Raw genomic sequence first — 12,796 nt, forward strand, 5'->3', positions numbered from 1 at the left:
GTGTGTGGCTGCGGGTGGGTTTCCGTTCCGGGCTAGGGTTAGGGTTAGGGAATGGCAAGGCTGAGGGCACAGGTGAGGGTGCGGACACGTGCTAGGGTCGGGGCACGTGCGGACGCGCGTGTCAGTGTCCGCGTACGCATTAGGATGAGGGTACGGCGGAGGCTAAGGTGTGGGGCTGCCGGTGGGTTTCCCTTCCGGGCTAGGGTTAGGGTTAGGGAACGGCAAGGCTGAAGGCACAGGTGAGGGTGCGGACATGTGCTAGGGTCGGGGCACGTGCGGGCGCGCGGGTCAGTGTCCACGTACGGATTAGGATGAGGGTACGGCGGAGTCTAAGGTGTGGGGCTGCCGGTGGGTTTCCCTTCCGAGCTAGGGTGAGGGTTAGGGAACGGCAAGGCTGAGGGCACAGGTGAGGGTGCGGACACGTGCTAGGGTCGGGGCACGTGCGGACGCGCGGGTCAGTGTCCGCGTACGGATTAGGATGAGGGTACGGCGGGGGCTAAGGTGTGGGGCTGCCGGTGGGTTTCCGTTCCGGGCTAGGGTTAGGGTTAGGGAACGGCAAGGCTGAGGGCACAGGTGAGGGTGCGGACACGTGCTAGGGTCGGGGCATGTGCGGACGCGCGGTTCTGTGTCCGCGTACGGATTAGGATGAGGGTACGGCGGAGGCTAAAGTGTGTGGCTGCGGGTGGGTTTCCGTTCCGGGCTAGGGTTAGGGTTAGGGAATGGCAAGGCTGAGGGCACAGGTGAGGGTGCGGACACGTGCTAGGGTCGGGGCACGTGCGGACGCGCGGGTCAGTGTCCGCGTACGGATTAGGATGAGGGTACGGCGGAGGCTAAGGTGTGGGCCTGCCGGTGGGTTTTCCTTCCGGGCTAGGGTTAGGGTTAGGGAACGGCAAGGCTGAGGGCACAGGTGAGGGTGCGGACACGTGCTAGGGTCGGGGCACGTGCGGACGCGCCGGTCATTGTCCGCGTACGGATTAGGAGGAGGGTACGGCAGAGGCTAAGGTGTGGGGCTGCCGGTGGGTTTCCGTTCCGGGCTAGGGTTAGGGTTAGGGAACGGCAAGGCTGAGGGCACAGGTGACGGTGCGGACACGTGCTAGGGTCGGGGCACGTGCGGACGCGCGTGTCAGTGTCCGCGTACGCATTAGGATGAGGGTACGGCGGAGGCTAAGGTGTGGGGCTGCCGGTGGGTTTCCCTTCCGGGCTAGGGTTAGGGTTAGGGAACGGCAAGGCTGAAGGCACAGGTGAGGGTGCGGACATGTGCTAGGGTCGGGGCACGTGCGGGCGCGCGGGTCAGTGTCCGCGTACGGATTAGGATGAGGGTACGGCGGAGTCTAAGGTGTGGGGCTGCCGGTGGGTTTGCCTTCCGAGCTAGGGTGAGGGTTAGGGAACGGCAAGGCTGAGGGCACAGGTGAGGATGCGGACACGTGCTAGGGTCGGGGCACGTGCGGACGCGCGGGTCAGTGTCCGCGTACGGATTAGGATGAGGGTACGGCGGGGGCTAAGGTGTGGGGCTGCCGGTGGGTTTCCGTTCCGGGCTAGGGTTAGGGTTAGGGAACGGCAAGGCTGAGGGCACAGGTGAGGGTGCGGACACGTGCTAGGGTCGGGGCACGTGCGGATGCGCGGGTCAGTGTCCGCGTACGGATTAGGATGAGGGTACGGCAGAGGCTAATGTGTGGGGCTGCTGGTGGGTTTCCGTTCCGGGCTAGGGTTAGGGTTAGGGAACGGCAAGTCTGAGGGCACAGGTGAGGGTGCGGACACGTGCTAGGGTCGGGGCACGTGCGGACGCGCGGGTCAGTGTCCGCGTACGGATTAGGATGAGTGTACGGCGGAGGCTAAGGTGTGGGGCTGCCGGTGGGTTTCCGTTCCTGGCTAGGGTTAGGGATAGGGAACGGCAAGGCTGAGGTCACAGGTGAGGGTGCGGACACGTGCTAGGGTCGGGGCACGTGCGGACGCGCGGGTCAGTGTCCGCGTACAGATTAGGATGAGGGTACGGCGGAGGCTAAGGTGTGGGGCTGCCGGTGGGTTTCCGTTCCGGGCTAGGGTTAGGGTTAGGGAACGGCAAGGCTGAGGGCACAGGTGAGGGTGCGGACACGTGCTAGGGTCCGGGCACGTGCGGACGCGCGGGTAAGTGACCGCGTACGGATTAGGATGAGGGTACGGCGGAGGCTAAGGTGTGGGGCTGCCGGTGGGTTTCCGTTCCGGGCTAAGGTTAGGGTTAGGGAACGGCAAGGCTGAGGGCACAGGTGAGGGTGCGGACACGTGCTAGGGTCGGGGCACGTGCGGACGCGCGGGTCAGTGTCCGCGTACGGATTAGGATGAGGGTACGGCGGAGGCTAAGGTGTGGGGCTGCCAGTGGGTTTCCCTTCCGGGCTAGGGTTAGGGTTAGGGAACGGCAAGGCTGAGGGCACAGGAGAGGGTGCGGACACGTGCTAGGGTCGGGGCATGTGCGGACGCGCGGTTCTGTGTCCGCATACGGATTAGGATGAGGGTACGGTGGAGGCTAAAGTGTGTGGCTGCGGGTTGGTTTCTGTTCCGGGCTAGGGTTAGGGTTAGGGAACGGCAAGGCTGAGGGCACAGGTGAGGGTGCGGACACGTGCTAGGGTCGGGGCACGTGCGGACGCGCGGGTCAGTGTCCGCATATGGATTAGGATGAGGGTACGGCGGAGGCTAAGGTGTGGGCCTGCCGGTGGGTTTTCCTTCCGGGCTAGGGTTAGGGTTAGGGAACGGCAAGGCTAAGGGCACAGGTGAGGGAGCGGACACGTGCTAGGTTCGGGGCACGTGCGGACGCGCCAGTCATTGTCCGCGTACGGATTAGGAGGAGGGTACGGCAGAGGCTAAGGTGTGGGTCTGCCGGTGGGTTTCCGTTCCGGGCTAGGGTTAGGGTTAGGGAGCGGCAAGGCTGAGGGCACAGGTGAGGGTGCGGACACGTGCTAGGGTCGGGGCACGTGCGGACGCGCGTGTCAGTGTCCGCGTACGCATTAGGATGAGGGTACGGCGGAGGCTAAGGTGTGGGGCTGCCGGTGGGTTTCCCTTCCGGGCTAGGGTTAGGGTTAGGGAACGTTAAGGCTGAAGGCACAGGTGAGGGTGCGGACATGTGCTAGGGTCGGGGCACGTGCGGGCGCGCGGGTCAGTGTCCGCGTACGGATTAGGATGAGGGTACGGCGGAGTCTAAGGTGTGGGCCTGCCGGTGGGTTTCCCTTCCGAGCTAGGGTGAGGGTTAGGGAACGGCAAGGCTGAGGGCACAGGTGAGGGTGCGGACACGTGCTAGGGTTGGGGCACGTGCGGACGCGCGGTTCAGTGTCCGCGTACGGATTAGGATGAGGGTACGTCGGGGGCTAAGGTGTGGGGCTGCCAGTGGGTTTCCGTTCCGGGCTAGGGTTAGGGTTAGGGAACGGCAAGGCTGAGGGCACAGGTGAGGGTGCGGACACGTGCTAGGGTCGGGGCACGTGCGGACGCGCGGGTCAGTGTCCGCGTACGGATTAGGATGAGGGTACGACGGAGGCTATGGTGTGGGGCTGCCGGTGGGTTTCCGTTCCGGGCTAGGGTTAGGGTTAGGGAACGGCAAGGCTGAGGGCACAGGTGAGGGTGCGGACACGTGCTAGGGTCGGGGCACGTGCGGACGCGTGGGTCAGTGTCCGCGTACGGATTAGGATGAGGGTACGGCGGAAGCTAAGGTGTGGGGCTGCCGGTGGGTTTCCCTTCCGGGCTAGGGTTAGGGTTAGGGAACGGCAAGGCTGAGGGCACAGGTGAGGGTGAGGACACGTGCTAGGGTCGGGGCACGTGCGGGCGCGCGGCTCAGTGTCCGCGTACGGATTAGAATGAGGGTAATGCGGAGGCTAAGGTGTGGGGCTGCCGGTGGGTTTCCTTTCCGGGCTAGGGTTAGGGTTAGGGAACGGCAAGGCTGAGGGCACAGGTGAGGGTGCGGACACGTGCTAGGGTCGGGGCACGTGTGGACGCGCGGGTCAGTGTCCGCGTACGGATTAGGATGAGGGTACGGCGGAGTCTAAGGTTTGGGGCTGCCGGTGGGTTTCCGTTCCGGGCTAGGGTTAGGGTTAGGGAACGGCAAGGCTGAGGGCACAGGTGAGGGTGCGGACACGTGCTTGGGTCGGGGCACGTGCGGACGCATGGGTCAGTGCCGCGTACGGATTAGGATGAGGGTACGGCGGAGGCTAAGGTGTGGGGCTGCCGGTGGGTTTCCCTTCCGGGCTAGGGTTAGGGTTAGGGAACGGCAAGCCTGAAGGCACAGGTGAGGGTGCGGACACGTGCTAGGGTCGGGGCACGTGCGGGCTGGTGGGTCAGTGTCCGCGTACGGATTAGGATGAGGGTACGGCGGAAGCTAAGGTGTGGGGCTGCCGGTGGGTTTCCCTTCCGGGCTAGGGTTAGGGTTAGGGAACGGCAAGCCTGAAGGCACAGGTGAGGGTGCGGACACGTGCTAGGGTCGGGGCACGTGCGGGCTGGTGGGTCAGTGTCCGCGTACGGATTAGGATGAGGGTACGGCGGAGGCTAAGGTGTGGGGCTGCCGGTGGGTTTCCGTTCCGGGCTAGGGTTAGGGTTAGGGAACGGCAAGGCTGAGGGCACAGGTGAGGGTGCGGACACGTGCTAGGGTCGGGGCACTTGCGGACGCGCGGGTCAGTGTCGGCGTACGGATTAGGATGAGGATACGGCGGAGGCTAAGGTGTGGGGCTGCCGGTGGGTTTCCGTTCCGGGCTAGGGTTAGGGTTAGGGAACGGCAAAGCTGAGGGCACAGGTGAGGGTGCGGACACGTGCTAGGGTCGGGGCACGTGCGGACGCGCGTGTCAGTGTCCGCGTACGGATTAGGATGAGGGTACGGCGGAGGCTAAGGTGTGGGGCTGCCGGTGGGTTTCCGTTCCGGGCTAGGGTTAGGGTTAGGGAACGGCAAGGCTGCGGGCACAGGTGAGGGCGCGGACACGTGCTAGGGTCGGGGCACATGCGGACGCGCGTCTCAGTGTCCACGTACGGATTAGGATGAGGGTACGGCGGAAGCTAAGGTGTGGGGCTGCCGGTGGGTTTCCATTCCGGGCTAGGGTTAGGGTTAGGGAATGGCAAGGCTGAGGGCACAGGTGAGGGCGCGGACACGTGCTAGGGTTGGGGCACGTGCGGACGCGCGGGTCAGTGTGCGCGTACGGGTTAGGATGAGGGTACGGCGGAGGCTATGGTGTGGGGCTGCCAGTGGGTTTCCGTTCCGGGCTAGGGTTAGGGTTAGGGAACGGCAAGTCTGAGGGCACAGGTGAGGGTGCAGACACGTGCTAGGGTCGGGGCACGTGCGGACGCGCGGGTCAGTGTCCGCGTACGGATTAGGATGAGGGTACGGCGGAGGCTAACGTGTGGGGCTGCCGGTGGGTTTCCGTTCCGGGCTAGGGTTAGCGTTAGGGAACGGCAAGGCTGAGGGCACAGGTGTGGGTGCGGACACGTGCTAGGTTCGGGACACGTGCGGACGCGCGGTTCAGTGTTTGCGTACGGATTAGGATGAGGGTACGGCGGAAGGTTAGGTGTGGGGCTGCCGGTGGGTTTCCCTTCCATGCTAGGGTTAGGGTTAGGGAACGGCAAGGCTTAGGGCACAGGTGAGGGTGAGGACACGTGCTAGGGTCGGGGCACGTGCGGGCGCGGGGCTCAGTGTCCGTGTACGGATTAGGATGAGGGTACGGCGGAGGCTAAGGTGTGGGGCTGCCGGTGGGTTTCCTTTCCTGGCTAGGGTTAGGGTTACGGAACGGCAAGGCTGAGGGCACAGGTGAGGGTGCGGACACGTGCTAGGGTCGGGGCACGTGCGGACGCGCGGGTTAGTGTCCGCGTATGGATTAGGATGAGGGTACGGCGGAGGCTAAGGTGTGGGGCTGCCGGTGGGTTTCCGTTCCGGGCTAGGGTTAGGGTTAGGGAACGGCAAGGCTGAGGGCACAGGTGAGGGTGCGGACACGTGCTAGAGTCGGGGCACGTGCGGACGCGCGTGTCAGTGTCCGCGTACGGATTAGGATGAGGGTACGGCGGAGGCTAAGGTGTGGGGCTGCCGGTGGGTTTCCGTTCCGGGCTAGGGTTAGGGTTAGGGAACGGCAAGGCTGAGGGCACAGGTGAGGGTGCGGACACGTGCTAGGGTCGGGGCACCTGCGGACGCGCGGGTCAGTGTCCGCGTACGGATTAGAATGAGGGTACGGCGGAGGCTAAAGTGTGGGTCTGCCGGTGGGTTTCCCTTCCGGGCTAGGGTTAGGGTTAGGGAACGGCAAGGCTGAGGGCACAGGTGAGGGTGCGGACACGTGCTAGGGTCGGGGCACGTGCGGACGCGCGGGTCAGTGTCCGCGTACGGATTAGGATGAGGGTACGGCGGAGGCTAAGGTGTGGGGCTGCCGGTGGGTTTCCCTTCCGGGCTAGGGTTAGGGTTAGGGAACGGCAAGGCTGAGGGCACAGGTGAGGGTGCGGACACGTGCTAGGGTCGGGGCACGTGCGGACGCATGGGTCAGTGTCCGCGTACGGATTAGGATGAGGGTACGGCGGAGGCTAAGGTGTGGGGCTGCCGGTGGGTTTCCCTTCCGGGCTAGGGTTAGGGTTAGGGAACGGCAAGGCTGAGGGCACAGGTGAGTGTGCGGACACGTGCTAGGGTCGGGGCACGTGCGGACGCGCGGGTCAGTGTCCGCGTACGGATTAGGATGAGGGTACGGCGGAGGCTAAGGTGTGGGGCTGCCGGTGGGTTTCCGTTCCGGGCTAGGGTTAGGGTTAGGGAATGGCAAGGCTGAGGGCACAGGTGAGGGTGCGGACACGTGCTAGGGTCGGGGCACGTGCGGACGCGCGGGTCAGTGTCCGCGTACGGATTAGGATGAGGATACGGCGGAGGCTAAGGTGTGGGGCTGCCGGAGGGTTTCCCTTCCGGGCTAGGGTTAGGGTTAGGGAACGGCAAGGCTGAGGGCACAGGTGAGGGTGCGGACACGTGCTAGGGTCGGGGCACGTGCGGACGCGCGGGTGAGTGTCCGTGTACGGATTAGGATGAGTGTACGGCGGAGGCTAAGGTGTGGGGCTGCCGGTGGGTTTCCATTCCTGGCTAGGGTTAGGGATAGGGAACTGCAAGGCTGAGGGCACAGGTGAGGGTGCGGACACGTGCTAGGGTCGGGGCACGTGCGGACGCGCGGGTCAGTGTCCACGTACAGATTAGGATGAGTGTACGGCGGAGGCTAAGGTGTGGGGCTGCCGGTGGGTTTCCCTTCCGGGCTAGGGTTAGGGTTAGGGAACGGCAAGGCTGAGGGCACAGGTGAGGGTGCGGACACGTGCTAGGGTCGGGGCACGTGTGGACGCGCGGATGAGTGTCCGTGTACAGATTAGGATGAGTGTACGGCGGAGGCTAAGGTGTGGGGCTGCCGATGGGTTTCCCTTCCGGGCTAGGGTTAGGGTTAGGGAACGGCAAGGCTGAGGGCACAGGTGAGGGTGCGGACACGTCCTAGGGTCGGGGCACGTGCGGACGCGTGGGTCAGTGTCTGCGTATGGATTAGGATGAGTGTACGGCGGAGTCTAAGGTGTGGGGCTGCCGGTGGGTTTCCGTTCCTGGCTAGGGTTAGGGATAGGGCACGGCAAGGCTGAGGGCACAGGTGAGGGTGCGGACACGTGCTAGGGTCGGGGCACGTGCGGACGCGCGGTTCAGTGTCCGCGTACAGATTAGGATGAGGGTACGGCGGAGGCTAAGGTGTGGGGCTGCCGGTGGGTTTCCGTTCCGGGCTAGGGTTAGGGTTAGGGAACGGCAAGGCTGAGGGCACAGGTGAGGGTGCGGACACGTGCTAGGGTCCGGGCACGTGCGGATGCGCGGGTCAGTGACCGCGTACGGATTAGGATGAGGGTACGGCGGAGGCTAAGGTGTGGGGCTGCCGGTGGGTTTCCGTTCCGGGCTAGGGTTAGGGTTAGGGAACGGCAAGGCTGAGGGCACAGGTGAGGGTGCGGACACGTGCTAGGGTCGGGGCACGTGCGGACGCACGGGTCAGTGTCCGCGTACGGAGTAGGATTAGGGTACGGCGGAGGCTAAGGTGTGGGGCTGCCGGTGGGTTTCCGTTCCGGGCTAGGGTTAGGGTTAGGGAACGGCAAGGTTTAGGGCACAGGTGAGGGTGCGGACACGTGCTAGGGTCGGGGCACGTGCGGACGCACGGGTCAGTGTCCGCGTACGGAGTAGGATTAGGGTACGGCGGAGGCTAATGTGTGGGGCTGCCGGTGGGTTTCCGTTCCGGGCTAGGGTTAGGGTTAGGGAAGGGCAAGGTTGAGGGCACAGGTGAGGGTGCGGACACGTGCTAGGGTCGGGGCACGTGCGGACGCACGGGTCAGTGTCCGCGTACGGAGTAGGATTAGGGTACGGCGGAGGCTAAGGTGTGGGGCTGCCGGTGGGTTTCCGTTCCGGGCTAGGGTTAGGGTTAGGGAACGGCCAGGTTGAGGGCACAGGTGAGGGTGCGGACACGTGCTAGGGTCGGGGCACGTGCGGACGCACGGGTCAGTGTCCGCGTACGGAGTAGGATTAGGGTACGGCGGAGGCTAAGGTGTGGGGCTGCAGGTGGGTTTCCGTTCCGGGCTAGGGTTAGGGTTTAGGGAACGGCAAGGTTGAGGGCACAGGTGAGGGTGCGGACACGTGCTAGGGTCTGGGCACGTGCGGACGCACGGGTCAGTGTACGCGTACGGAGTAGGATTAGGCTACGGCGGAGGCTAAGGTGTGGGGCTGCCGGTGGGTTTCCGTTCCGGGCTAGGGTTAGGGTTAGGGAACGGCAAGGTTGAGGGCACAGTTGAGGGTGCGGACACGTGCTAGGGTCGGGGCACGTGCGGACGCACGGGTCAGTGTCCGCGTACGGAGTAGGATTAGGGTACGGCGGAGGCTAAGGTGTGGGGCTGCCAGTGGGTTTCCGTTCCGGGCTAGGGTTAGGGTTAGGGAACGGCAAGGTTGAGGGCACAGGTGAGGGTGCGGACACGTGCTAGGGTCGGGGCACGTGCGGACGCACGGGTCAGTGTCCGCGTACGGATTAGGATTAGGGTACGGCGGAGGCTAAGGTGTGGGGCTGCCGGTGGGTTTCCCTTCCGGGCTAGGGTTAGGTTTAGGGAACGGCAAGGCTGAAGGCACAGGTGAGTGTGCGGACATGTGCTAGGGTCGGGGCACGTGCGGGCGCGCGGGTCAGTGTCCGCGTACGGATTAGGATGAGGGTACGGCGGAGTCTAAGGTGTGGGGCTGCCGGTGGGTTTCCCTTCCGGGCTAGGCTTAGGGTTAGGGAACGGCAAGTCTGAGGGCACAGGTGAGGGTGCAGACACGTGCTAGGGTCGGGGCACGTGCGGACGCGCGGTTCAGTGTCCGCGTACGGATTAGGATGAGGGTACTGCGGGGGCTAAGGTGTGGGGCTGCCGGTGGGTTTCCGTTCCGGGCTAGGGTTAGGGTTAGGGAACGGCAAGGCTGAGGGCACAGGTGAGTGTGCGGACACGTGCTAGGGTCGGGGCACGTGCGGACGCGTGGGTCAGTGTCCGCGTACGGATTAGGATGAGGGTACGGCGGAGGCTAAGGTGTGGGGCTGCCGGTGGGTTTCCCTTCCGGGCTAGGGTTAGGGTTAGGGAACGGCAAGGCTGAGGGCACAGGTGAGGGTGCGGACACGTGCTAGGGTCGGGGCACGTGCGGACGCACGGGTCAGTGTCCGCGTACGGATTAGGATGAGGGTACGGCGGAGGCTAAGGTTTGGGGCTGCCGGTGGGTTTCCCTTCCGGGCTAGGGTTAGGGTTAGGGAACGGCAAGGCTGAGGGCACAGGTGAGTGTGCGGACACGTGCTAGGGTCGGGGCACGTGCGGACGCACGGGTCAGTGTCCGCGTACGGATTAGGATGAGGGTACGGCGGAGGCTAAGGTGTGGGGCTGCCGGTGGGTTTCCGTTCCGGGCTAGGGTTAGGGTTAGGGAATGGCAAGGCTGAGGGCACAGGTGAGGGTGCGGACACGTGCTAGGGTCGGGGCACGTGCGGACGCGCGGGTCAGTGTCCGCGTACGGATTAGGATGAGGATACGGCGGAGGCTAAGGTGTGGTGCTGCCGGAGGGTTTCCCTTCCGGGCTAGGGTTAGGGTTAGGGAACGGCAAGGCTGAGGGCACAGGTGAGGGTGCGGACACGTGCTAGGGTCGGGGCACGTGCGGACGCGCGGGTGAGTGTCCGTGTACGGATTAGGATGAGTGTACGGCGGAGGCTAAGGTGTGGGGCTGCCGGTGGGTTTCCATTCCTGGCTAGGGTTAGGCATAGGGAACGGCAAGGCTGAGGGCACAGGGGAGGGTGCGGACACGTGCTAGGGTCGGGGCACGTGCGGACGCGCGGGTCAGTGTCCGCGTACGGATTAGGATGAGTGTACGGCGGAGGCTAAGGTGTGGGGCTGCCGGTGGGTTTCCCTTCCGGGCTAGGGTTAGGGTTAGGGAACGGCAAGGCTGAGGGCACAGGTGAGGGTGCGGACACGTGCTAGGGTCGGGGCACGTGTGGACGCGCGGATGAGTGTCCGTGTACAGATTAGGATGAGTGTACGGCGGAGGCTAAGGTGTGGGGCTGCCGATGGGTTTCCCTTCCGGGCTAGGGTTAGGGTTAGGGAACGGCAAGGCTGAGGGCACAGGTGAGGGTGCGGACACGTGCTAGGGTCGGGGCACGTGCGGACGCGTGGGTCAGTGTCTGCGTATGGATTAGGATGAGTGTACGGCGGAGTCTAAGGTGTGGGGCTGCCGGTGGGTTTCCGTTCCTGGCTAGGGTTAGGGATAGGGAACGGCAAGGCTGAGGGCACAGGTGAGGGTGCGGACACGTGCTAGGGTCGGGGCACGTGCGGACGCGCGGTTCAGTGTCCGCGTACAGATTAGGATGAGGGTACGGCGGAGGCTAAGGTGTGGGGCTGCCGGTGGGTTTCCGTTCCGGGCTAGGGTTAGGGTTAGGGAACGGCAAGGCTGAGGGCACAGGTGAGGGTGCGGACACGTGCTAGGGTCCGGGCACGTGCGGATGCGCGGGTCAGTGACCGCGTACGGATTAGGATGAGGGTACGGCGGAGGCTAAGGTGTGGGGCTGCCGGTGGGTTTCCGTTCCGGGCTAGGGTTAGGGTTAGGGAACGGCAAGGCTGAGGGCACAGGTGAGGGTGCGGACACGTGCTAGGGTCGGGGCACGTGCGGACGCACGGGTCAGTGTCCGCGTACGGAGTAGGATTAGGGTACGGCGGAGGCTAAGGTGTGGGGCTGCCGGTGGGTTTCCGTTCCGGGCTAGGGTTAGGGTTAGGGAACGGCAAGGTTTAGGGCACAGGTGAGGGTGCGGACACGTGCTAGGGTCGGGGCACGTGCGGACGCACGGGTCAGTGTCCGCGTACGGAGTAGGATTAGGGTACGGCGGAGGCTAATGTGTGGGGCTGCCGGTGGGTTTCCGTTCCGGGCTAGGGTTAGGGTTAGGGAAGGGCAAGGTTGAGGGCACAGGTGAGGGTGCGGACACGTGCTAGGGTCGGGGCACGTGCGGACGCACGGGTCAGTGTCCGCGTACGGAGTAGGATTAGGGTACGGCGGAGGCTAAGGTGTGGGGCTGCCAGTGGGTTTCCGTTCCGGGCTAGGGTTAGGGTTAGGGAACGGCCAGGTTGAGGGCACAGGTGAGGGTGCGGACACGTGCTAGGGTCGGGGCACGTGCGGACGCACGGGTCAGTGTCCGCGTACGGAGTAGGATTAGGGTACGGCGGAGGCTAAGGTGTGGGGCTGCAGGTGGGTTTCCGTTCCGGGCTAGGGTTAGGGTTTAGGGAACGGCAAGGTTGAGGGCACAGGTGAGGGTGCGGACACGTGCTAGGGTCTGGGCACGTGCGGACGCACGGGTCAGTGTACGCGTACGGAGTAGGATTAGGCTACGGCGGAGGCTAAGGTGTGGGGCTGCCGGTGGGTTTCCGTTCCGGGCTAGGGTTAGGGTTAGGGAACGGCAAGGTTGAGGGCACAGTTGAGGGTGCGGACATGTGCTAGGGTCGGGGCACGTGCGGACGCACGGGTCAGTGTCCGCGTACGGAGTAGGATTAGGGTACGGCGGAGGCTAAGGTGTGGGGCTGCCAGTGGGTTTCCGTTCCGGGCTAGGGTTAGGGTTAGGGAACGGCAAGGTTGAGGGCACAGGTGAGGGTGCGGACACGTGCTAGGGTCGGGGCACGTGCGGACGCACGGGTCAGTGTCCGCGTACGGATTAGGATTAGGGTACGGCGGAGGCTAAGGTGTGGGGCTGCCGGTGGGTTTCCCTTCCGGGCTAGGGTTAGGTTTAGGGAACGGCAAGGCTGAAGGCACAGGTGAGTGTGCGGACATGTGCTAGGGTCGGGGCACGTGCGGGCGCGCGGGTCAGTGTCCGCGTACGGATTAGGATGAGGGTACGGCGGAGACTAAGGTGTGGGGCTGCCGGTGGGTTTCCCTTCCGGGCTAGGCTTAGGGTTAGGGAACGGCAAGTCTGAGGGCACAGGTGAGGGTGCAGACACGTGCTAGGGTCGGGGCACGTGCGGACGCGCGGTTCAGTGTCCGCGTACGGATTAGGATGAGGGTACTGCGGGGGCTAAGGTGTGGGGCTGCCGGTGGGTTTCCGTTCCGGGCTAGGGTTAGGGTTAGGGAACGGCAAGGCTGAGGGCACAGGTGAGTGTGCGGACACGTGCTAGGGTCGGGGCACGTGCGGACGCGTGGGTCAGTGTCCGCGTACGGATTAGGATGAGGGTACGGCGGAGGCTAAGGTGTGGGGCTGCCGGTGGGTTTCCCTTCCGGGCTAGGGTTAGGGTTAGGGAACGGCAAGGCTGAGGGCACAGGTGAGGGTGCGGACACGTGCTAGGGTCGGGG

Source organism: Hyperoodon ampullatus, assembly GCF_949752795.1.
Source record: "Hyperoodon ampullatus genome assembly, chromosome: 7".
In the NCBI taxonomy this organism is placed as follows: Eukaryota; Metazoa; Chordata; class Mammalia; order Artiodactyla; family Ziphiidae; genus Hyperoodon; species Hyperoodon ampullatus.